Here is a 10,711-nt window from a genome sequence, read left to right on the forward strand (position 1 = left end):
ATACACACTAATGAGACCCCTCTTAGCCTGGTCTCCAGTCCCTCTCAGCCTTTCCTCATAGGAAAGATTACTAGACTCCCTTCATCATCCTTGTGACCTTTCACTGCAGTCTCTCCAGTATGTCCATGTCCCTCTTGGACTGGGGAGCCCATAACTTAATGTAGGACTCCAGGTGGTCCTCACTTCTGAGTAGAGAGGAAAGATCACCTCAGGTCTGCTGGTAAATACTCATTCTAATGCATCCTAGCATATCATTAGTCTTCTTTGCCACAAGGACACATTGCTGGCTTATGTTCAACTTGGTGTCCACCAGGACCCCAAGCTAGCCCCCAGCCCATAGTGGTGCCTGGGGTTGTTACTCCCTGGGTGCAGGACTTTGCTCTTCTGTTTTTCGAACTTCATGAAGTTCCTATGAGCCTATTTTTCCAGCATGTTGAGGTCCCTCTGGATGGCAGCACAGCTCTGTGGAGTGTTATCAGTCACTGATCAGCCACCGCCCCTGGTGGTCTTTATGGAAAGACTGGATGTGGCACTTGATGCCACATCTAGTTGACAAGGTGGTGTTAGGCCACCATAGGTTGGACTCAAGGATCTCAAAGGTCTTCTCCAGCTTAATGGATCTGTGATTCTGTGATCATCAGTAAACTTGCTGAGTCAGCCCTCTGTTTCCTACAGATCATTTATGAAGATGTCAGATAGTTTTGGACCTAATGTTAACACCTGATGTACACCACTAGTTGCTGACTTCCAACTAGATTTTGAGTAACTAATCACAACCCTGATCTCCTAGACTCCTCAATCCGAGCCAGCTGCAAAACAAACTCCATTCTTATGTTCTGTATATTCATTTCATGTCCCCAGGAGCAACCAACCCTCTCTCTTCCTGCTTATATGTATTGACAGTGAAACTATTGACAGGGGTAGCATCTGACTTTAATTATACACATCAGAGTTGACACGTTGTTGAGATAAAAGAGGGTTGGGGCTACACTATAGTGTTGAATAAATAGCATCAGTTAATGCTTGAATGAATGTCATAACCGTATGTCAGACAAATCCAGCTTGAGCTTGCTGTCAATGAGCACTGATGGAGCTGGAAACAGCCTGCACTGCTCATGCATGGACGATGTGTCACAGAATTTCATGAACAGTAAGTAGTACACCTGTCAATGGCTTTCTCTAGATCCTCCCAGATAAAAACAAGGGAAAAAAGCTTGTGGAAAGGATGCAGTGGTTTGAAAGGGCAGTCTTTAATGAAATAATCCCTATATTCCAGAGCCTGGATAATAAATTTAAAGGATCTCCCAAAATTTGTAAAGAAAAGCTCTGCCCATCAGTAAAATTTGACGGGTTTAGATTTCTCTGAGACAAATTTGTCTCAGACTCCCTTCATCATCCTTGTGACCTTTCACTCATTAAATACTCATGAGTGAATTAAAAGGTATGACAGCATAGTGTAAGTCCCAAAATGCCAATAAAGATTGGGTCAGGAAGAGGGAGAAAGGAAAATGTAAATCTTAAGGCTGATTTCAGCTTTGTGAATTAGATTTGCAATGAAAGATTACCCAAACATTTCTTAGTCTGGGGAAGGAAATAATAGCCTATTAATGAACAATTAATAATTTATTACAATTAATAAATATAATTACAATTAATAATTTATTTTCAAAATGCAGATAAAAGTATTAAAGCAAAATATTAAAATAACCTTTTTTCAGTATTATTGTGATGATAGAAAAAGGACAAAAAGCAATCCTCAAGAAATAAATTTTTAATTTGCCATCATTATGACTGATTTTGAAATATTTAGTTTACTCGTAAGTCCGAAACAAAACACTTCCAAAAAAGTTTTGGAGAAGAAAAAACTAAAAGGAAAAGGGAAAATAACATTTAAAAAAATTCTGAAAGCCAAATTAACCTGTAAGTCTATCTGCTGAGGGTGCAATTAGAAATTAATGCAGTAATGAAAAAGTGTGAAACAATTGGGCAAAGAAGTGTTCATGAAAGTCTGAGACTGCCCATGGAGAGGAAAGGGAAGGGAAAATTGCACAGTAATTAATTTAATAATCTTCTTTCTATTTTAGGAGTCAGAAAGAGCAGCTGCCAATTTATGCATTGAACATTTTGCTATGGCAACGCTATTTTCATGTGGAGAGAACAAGATAGGTAACAAACTAATCAAAGTGTGACTTAGTAAATCTAAATTATCACGGTCATATGGATAATGATCTAGCAAAACCAACTATTCAAATAGGGAAATAGCCAAATTAAGGCAGTGCCAACTGTTAAACTTGTTATGCACATACATTGTTCTGGGGAAATAAATTCAGATCATAGGGGATGTCACAAATGTGCAAACACACAAGATTCACTATTTATTCAGTGCACAAGAAAGCCAGTAGTCACTAAGTAAGCATTTTATCATGTGGCCTTATGCCTTCTTTACTGTCTTTTCACTTTGAATACAGTCAGACTAATATGTTTCTCCATCTGCATTTTTAGGGCACTTAGCATTGGGGAGTTCACAAACATACAGTTTTCTCAAAACCCTTAGAAGATTACTGGGCAGTTTCCATTGATATCCAAATAGCAGATATAACATGGATCTTGAGGTGAAATGTAGGTACTGATCCCTGTTACGCAAAGGCAACCTAAAGCTTAGTCTTTTATAGGACATAGCACTATAACCTTTCCCTTTCTAGCAAGCAGCCATTGATATCAGGGCTGACACCCTTATCATACCCCAGGGCCTTGAGATGAGCACCTAGAAAACCAAGAAGTTGTGGATGACTGTGTTTGAAGTCTTTATAAAAGATTTGCTGAGCACTACATGGTATTTCATTAGGGACAGAATCAAATTCAAAGCTGTTTGAAAGATGTTGGAGGGATTGGTGTTCCAAAGGCAAGCTATGATAGCAGAATGAGAAGGCTTTGCAGCCGTGCATTGTTTGAGTTTCATGCTTTTGACTGAAGCCAGGCAGAAAGGCAGACCGTATGCCAGCCTGACAACCCAAACAGGCAGCGTTGTGTCCCACCACACTGCTGGCAGGAGAGCAGGCTGTCCCGCTGGCTGGCAGCCCAGCTTGTCACTACCCAGTGGCCTGACTCATCCTCTGGCTGATGTATCCACAGGGGAACGGTGCTTGTCCTCCTGCAGTACAGACATATTGGCCTGTTCTCCTTCAGCTGCAGAGCAGAAAAGGCAGTGCTGCAGAACCAGCCTGTAATTCTGCTATTTCAACCTGATCATTTTCCATATATCTTCTTCTACATCCCCGTGTCAATCCTCTACATTCCATAGTTTCTTATTTGTGCTAATTGTGCTAATTCATTCTCCTTAAATAATGGTGCAAATCAGGTGCCTACACATAGGTCCCCACTTACATTTTAGACATGGTAGGATATTCTATGCAGCCACAAGTTACCACTCCAGAAGTTTTCAGCCTTCCTTTAATGGTGCTTTACCTGCCTATCCCATGGTGATGTCTCTGATGCCTTGTAGATCACTGTAGTTGCAGATATACTTATTTGCCTTACACAAAACTGAGTTCAAATAATTTCTCTATAGCAAATGGTTTCTATTGATTATATGCTAAGATAAGATTCCAAGCACTTACTTTCTAAGAAATTGAACATTTGATGCAGTAGAAAAGTGTCAGAAAAAGTTGTACTAAGGTTAAACTTGACTCACCAACCAGCTGTTCAGCTGTCCTAACAATTTCATCTCTTGTACTTCATGCACTTAGAAACTGATATTTTTGTAGGATGATTTGGATGAGATTGCAGCAGGCCTTCAGCAGCAGCTCCCTGTGCTATTAGTGAAAACACAGACTGATATATTTACAATATTGCTGTCCTGAGTTACATAGTCCTCTCTTCTCCATTAGCAGCTAAGAGCTCATTTAGCTGTTCTACTCTCACCAGATAACAGACATTAATCTTCCTGCTTCTATTCATTACATTTTCAAGTCTTCTATCTTTGAACCACATTTATAACATTGATAATAGAGTTTCTGAAGAGCAAAGTCTTTCTTTACATTCTCTGTGATACGTTACAGCAAATATTGCCTTTATTTGCCTCCTTCCTATCCTGATCTCTCGGTTTTCTAGCTTAATATTAATGCACACAGCCAGGGATAATCCCCAAGCAACAGTGAATTACAGAAACAAAAAAATTAAATTCAAGTAGTTTCAGGGCAAAGGTGAGTCAGCACACAAAAACCAGCCTACTGCAATTATTATGCAGAATGTTACTGATGGCCTAGGAAAATGAAGACTTCCCATCTCTGACGTCTAAAAATGAGATTGTTTCTGCAAGGAGCAGGGAGTTGGACTCAATTATCTTGTGGGTTCCTTCTAACTTGAGGTCTTCTATGATTCAATGATTCTACAATCTCTGTCATGGTGTTTGCTCAACATAGGCAACCTGGTCTGAGGGTAGGGAGTGACTTCTGACTTCTGTGCTTTCTGTGAATGCCTGTGTCTGTGGACTCATTTAACTGGGCAAGATTGCCAGGGTATTACCATGAAGTCCAGAAAATGGAGGGAAAAACTTCTTTTTTAAAACCTCATCTCAGCCTGGAGGTGAATGGCTCATTTCAGTTCATGTAGGTCTGATTCCAGTGATACTGTGATCTTGCTATATGGATGAGGATTTTATGCCTGACAGTTTTGTCTTGATCTTCTAAAGCAAAATTTGGAACACAGAACACTTTTAAAACATCGAATTCAAATGGCTTTGATAAGAAAGCTCTATTTTCAAAAGTGGCTATGAAGACATGTAACAAACTAGCAGCAAATAACATTTGACTTGAGTGAGTAACATCTGTGCTTCTTTCAAAACTTTTCTTGATTACAGCATTCTTTTGCATTTTCCACGTTTATTTATATAAATGCATTTTCCATTGCATGTTCTCTTTAATTTGTTGTTAACCTAAACGGGCAAAAGAGAGAGGAGAGACATCAGAAGTGGAAGCATGAGCGTTCTCCTTTATCTTAGCAAGGAAAAGGCAAATAGTGAGTGCTCACAAATTGGTAAGCCACAGAGCAAATCTGTCAGCAGCTCCGCCATTACAACCCAGATATTTCTGATTTTTCTTGAAGCCACTCTACTTACATGCTAAAATCAGGAAAAAGACATTGTACAGATGGTCAAATAAAACAAAAGTGTCTTTCCAGAATTCTTTTCCCTCCTACCAATGACATGAGTAAGTAACAAGCTCCAGAGGGAAAGACATATAAATCACTTTCAGAATGAAACATCGCTGTCAAGATCATCTGGATCCTGATTGTGTTTGATTTTCATTGCCAGACTGAAGTTTAATAAAAAGTGACCAGACATTCTAACAAAATGCTGAGGACAGGAAAGTAAAAGAAAAAACAAAAAACAAAAAGGAAAAATATTAAAATTATAATTTTAAATATTTCAGTTTTTTCTTTATTTTTCTGCTGAGAAAGGAGAGGGTAGTTTACTTGGTTTTCAAGACTTTCTTGGAAAGCTAGCAACACGTGGAAAGAGGAAAAGGCAATTCTGTTCTAAAAGAAGTCATCTAAGGCCAGCAGAGACATCTTCAATGTATTTCAGGTCACATCTGACCTAAGTGTGAGGTGCTTACCAGCAAACATAGACTGTCAAATCAGAACACAAACCGTGTAAAATGGCTGCAAACATAGTTACTCTCAGCTCTGACCAACACAGTTTGTCAACACTGTTATCACTTGGCCTTCCTTAGCTCTTGGCTGTTTCACCAGGGTCTAGTACGTGGAGGACCAAGGCCTGACTTTTTGGCTGGGTCACACAGAGTTCCCACTTTTTCTGGGGCACCCACAGTTTGAGAAGTAACAAAAGTTTCTCTGACACTTCTGGGCACAGCTGTCAGCAGAACACCAATTACCTGCCAACGCAGAACTCCCAAAAAGCAATTTTTTTTGTCCACATATCCTTGGCTCCTCACTCCTGTGAAAAATGCATCCTTTATGATTGGTTTTTCACAAATATTAAAATGAATATTGTATGTGTAATGTTAGAAAGTTATGCTGTATTAATTCTTTTAAATAATGTGTTAAATATAGTTTTAGATTATAATGTTAAAATAGAAACTATGTATGTGGGGTTTTTTTAAAGGAATGAGATACTTACTTCGAGATAACAGTCCCAGAACACCTAAATCTTTCAGAGAAGAGGAATTTATGGTTCTCTTATAAGAAGAAGCTAATTTCTTCAGGCCTTGCTCAGATTCAAAGATGCCGTGGGGATTAAAAGAAGGAGTTGACATACTCCAGAGAGAGAGTGTCTTATTTTAAATAGAATGTATGCATAACCATAAAGAATGTATGAATATGCAACGGTGTATGGTTTTTAAGGGTGATTCCTTTGTTCACAAAACATGCTTTTTGTGACTTAGTATCCGAGAGCATCCGGACGTCTGTAATTCTTTGCTTTTAATTGTCTTGTAATTGTCCAACTCTAAATTTTTATTACTCTAATTGCATTACTCTTTTTATAACCATTTTATTATTATTAAACTTTAAAAATTTAAAAAACCAAGTGATCGGCGTTTTTCACACTCCTATCCACACACCACTGGATGAGGCCCTTATTCCTTAATTATTTCTTGGCTGCCCGATACTTCTCTGGGGTTTTTCAAGCACAGGTGGGCTACATACTAGAAATGCATTTTGTGAGTCAGAGTTTTACAAGATTTCTAATATAATAATTGGTGCTAAAATTTTCCTTTATCTGGTTTATTTTAAAATGGTAAATTTAAGCCCAAACACTATGAAGTGTTTTGTCTGGAGAAAAGAAGGCTTAGGGGAGACCTTATAGCTCTCCACAACTACCTGACAGAAGGCTGCAGTGAGGTGAAGGTCAGTCTCTCCTCCCAGGTGATAGAACAAGAGAAAACGACCATTGCACCAGGAAAGGTTTATTTCAGATATTAGGAAAAATTTCTTTACTCAAAGAGTTGTCAAACACTGGAACATGCTGCCCAGGGAAGTGGTTGAGCCATCATGCCTGGAGGTATTTTAAAGACATGTAGACGTGGCACTTGGGGACATGGTTTAGTGATGGCCTTGGCAGCGTTAGGTAATAGCTGGACTCAGTGATCTTAAAGGTCTTTGCCAACCTAAATGATTCAATGCTTCTGTGACTCAAATGCTTATAAATACTGACTCACAGGCACCAAGTATATGTTTTCCTGTGTGTAGAGTCTTACAACACCTTAATCACTGCTGCATCTAGGTATCTTCTAGCAACATGTTAAATGTCATGTTTATTCTTGCTCTTAATCTGTTTTGGTTTGTGCGGCTTCAAGCTAATATACTCACAGCTGTGTTTATGTTAGAGAAAAAAGGTTGGCCTAATGTATATTGCTGTTAGAGGAGAAGGCAGTGAAGTCTTCCCTAGTGCTCCCATTCCATGACTATTTGTTTCTCAGCCTCAGACAAACCAGGTGGATTTTTTTTTTCTCCCACAGAGGCAGGCCTCCTCTTACAGAGGGACATTCTACTTCCTCTGTCGTGGGAAGATGTTTACCTTGGTTGCTGTGGCATTTATTGAGATCTCTGAGAAGGAGCAGTGCACTTGAAGGGAAAGATCTGAGATCTTGCATTCAACAATAGTTTATGGCAGACATACAAGAGAGTAAAAACCAGATGTGTTTACAGTATTCCATGTTACCTCAGGGATGTGTACTCTGTATTTGCACTTCATTGTATTTCCTATGGGAGGAAGGCTTCATGTCCAAGTGCAAAGAGTGTGTATAGTCCTGAGGGAACAGGCAAGTGTGTAAGTGCAAAAAGGAAAGAAGAATACCATGGCTTCAGATACATACCACCAGGCTAAGACACAGTTCTGTGGGAGATAAGAGAAAGGGCTACTTATGTTTGCACAAAATACACAAAACTTTTAGCATTGGTGAAAAATTCAGGAGCACTCCCATGCTATGGCTCGAACTGGCTAGATGTAAACCTATACATACCCCCTTCTTCCTCTTGCTTTGAAGCTGCAAAGCATTCCTGGGAATTCTGTGACCATATTTGCATTTGTTACATTTTAATCTTTTTTCTTTGTTAGCGTCTACCTGCTTCCTGGTCAAATCTCTGGTCTGCAAATTCACTCTGATGGCCTCTCAACCTTTATACTCTGTGTAAGAGAGTTATAAAAAGGCCGCAGATGTTTTCAGAAGAAGGTGGTTCCAGACAATAGTGCAAGGAGGAGAAACAACCATGAAATTAGAAAAGTCAGTGTAAGAACAAGTGCTGTGGCAGTAAGGACTGCTACATGAACCACAGAGATTAAGAAGAAAAGAAGGACTGGAGGGAGGTATTATCCAGGGCTTGAGGAGAAGATGGATCCAAGATGGGGCCAAAGCAAGAAGGAAGGAAAATGAGGTCGAAGAATGGAAAACTGAGAAGAATAGGAAAAGAGAGAGGTGAGGTTAACCATGACAGGGGGACAGAGATGGAGGATGATTGTGTCAGGTCCTAAGATGACCATATGGTTAAGTGTGGAATGGCTGATTTGTCCAACAAGCCATGTATTCATCACACAGATGACAACAGACTAAAGTGAGGGAAAACTTCTCTGCAAATCTCCTCAGCTGTGACCAGGGGCAGTCAAGAATAGGTGGAATAAATTTATGTGTATATGAAGAGATATCTCTATGCACGGAATGGCTTTAGAATGTCTCAGAAGTCACAGCTGTAATTCTGTTTTTGTAAATAAATGCTTTTCATACCCTTCAAAATATACTTCACAGCAGTGAAATTACACCACCATCCCTTCTGCCAGAGAAAGTTGGTGCCGCTCTGTGTGCTCCTCTCTTTTCCAGATCATCTTCAAAGGAGATGACCAGACAGCAGAGGGTTGCATAAAAGTATCATCCCTTTCTCTCTGGATACCAAAAAGCTTTTCTCCACTTAAGTGCAGGTAGCACCATGATTATCCTTTCAGAATAAGAATCAGTTTTCCACAATCCTGCCATGCCACTAGCAATGTCACCTGTGCTGATGCTTTTCCTGCCTGCTCTTCTCAGCAGAGGAAAATGCAGAGTAAAAAAACATCAGCGAACTCTGACATTTTCCTCATTTTCCTACCTGGTAGCTTTTATAAGACAGAGTTTTAAGAGGATTGGATAAATCACTGTTTTCATATATTGGAACTGAGCTCCTTTGGGGATTGACAACCACATTCATTCTTTAATTGTCCAGCACTGGCATAGAGCTTCTGCTTCAGGACCTGGATTCCTAGGAGTTACATTATCACAGAAAAAGAATAAGAGTAATTTTGCCAGGTTTTGTTCCATGCTTTAAATAATGACCCTTTTGAATAAGTCATTTAGCCTGCCAAATTTTTAAAAATATTTTCCTTAAGTAATTTTGTAAGAATTATATTTCCTTATAGGAAGGTCATTGTTTGAAGGAAGAAGGCCCACCCAGTGTAAGACAACCATGACATTACTAAGTTCTGCTTTGGAACATTTGTGGGTAGGTGAACTGGGTAAGTGCTCTCCACTTCCTCCTGCAGAGTTTCTATTCAGCAGGAGTGACTCAGTAAACCCAGCTGTTTACTTGCACATATCTACACATAAATTAGATTGATAGCATGTAAACAGGTAAATAGGAGTAAATAGGACTTTTGGAAATAAAAATAAATCTAGCATCCTGCTGATCCCCAAGTGGGACTCCAAAGCTTGCTCCTATTCATTGTACAACCTCCCAGGTAAGTCCAGATATGAGATACACACCCAAATATCCCTGCAGCCCTTAATTATTCAGAAAGATATAAGCTGCTGGAAGTGCAGAGATATAAAGTGATTTTGTCCCTTCTGTGTGAAATAGATGACATTCCATGTGAATTAGGCAGAACTTGAAATAACATGCTTCTCTCTAAAGATGTGGTAAACTTACAAAAGAAACATGGAACTGTAATTCTCATTGTCTTTGCCACAAGGGAAAAAATCACACAGTAATGCAGTGGTGATAATGCAGTCTAATGCCACGAATGCCAAGGTGAGACAAATCTGCGTTTTGGTCTCTGCTTCCTTACAGTAACCAGTAGAGAAGCTCAGAGTTTTACTTGTAGCTGAGACCTATGACAGCCATAAAGCAAAATGCTTAGGCTAAGCACATCCTTAGCTCCCTAACGGGACATAATGCTAAAAGCATCATTTGCAAAATACATTTAGGGTGGATATGATTTGTATGAATGACAAGGGATTGATACAGAAGGACAAAAAGTTTATATTCTGTAGTACACATCAGCAATGTAAAAAACCTCACACCTAAATTTGTTGGCAACTGACCAAAGAAAGAAGTCAGAGAGAGAGGCCAATGATGTATTTCTACAGCCAAGGAAGAAGCAGGGATTCCTAACTTTGTTGCTTGACCAGTGAACTATCACAGCTCCTAACATTTATACAGGGAAATTCTAGCTTCCATGGCTACCTTTTTTTTCCAGTTGACTGCACTGGATAAGCATTTGAGTAAAACCTTTTTATTTATGTCTCTAATCTAAAAGGTTTCTTTAGTGAAACTGTTAATTTAAAGGTTTTGCTACCTAATCATGCAGCAACTAGCACAATTCAGCCCCGGCTTGGATGAATGGCAGCACAAATAAATAATAATAAATATCAGATGATAGAGAGTCAAAGCAATAAAGAAAGTGGAAAAAAGGATACTCTTTTGGCAGTTAGATGGAACCTATGTG

This window comes from Lonchura striata, chromosome 2, assembly GCF_046129695.1.
Source record: "Lonchura striata isolate bLonStr1 chromosome 2, bLonStr1.mat, whole genome shotgun sequence".
In the NCBI taxonomy this organism is placed as follows: Eukaryota; Metazoa; Chordata; class Aves; order Passeriformes; family Estrildidae; genus Lonchura; species Lonchura striata.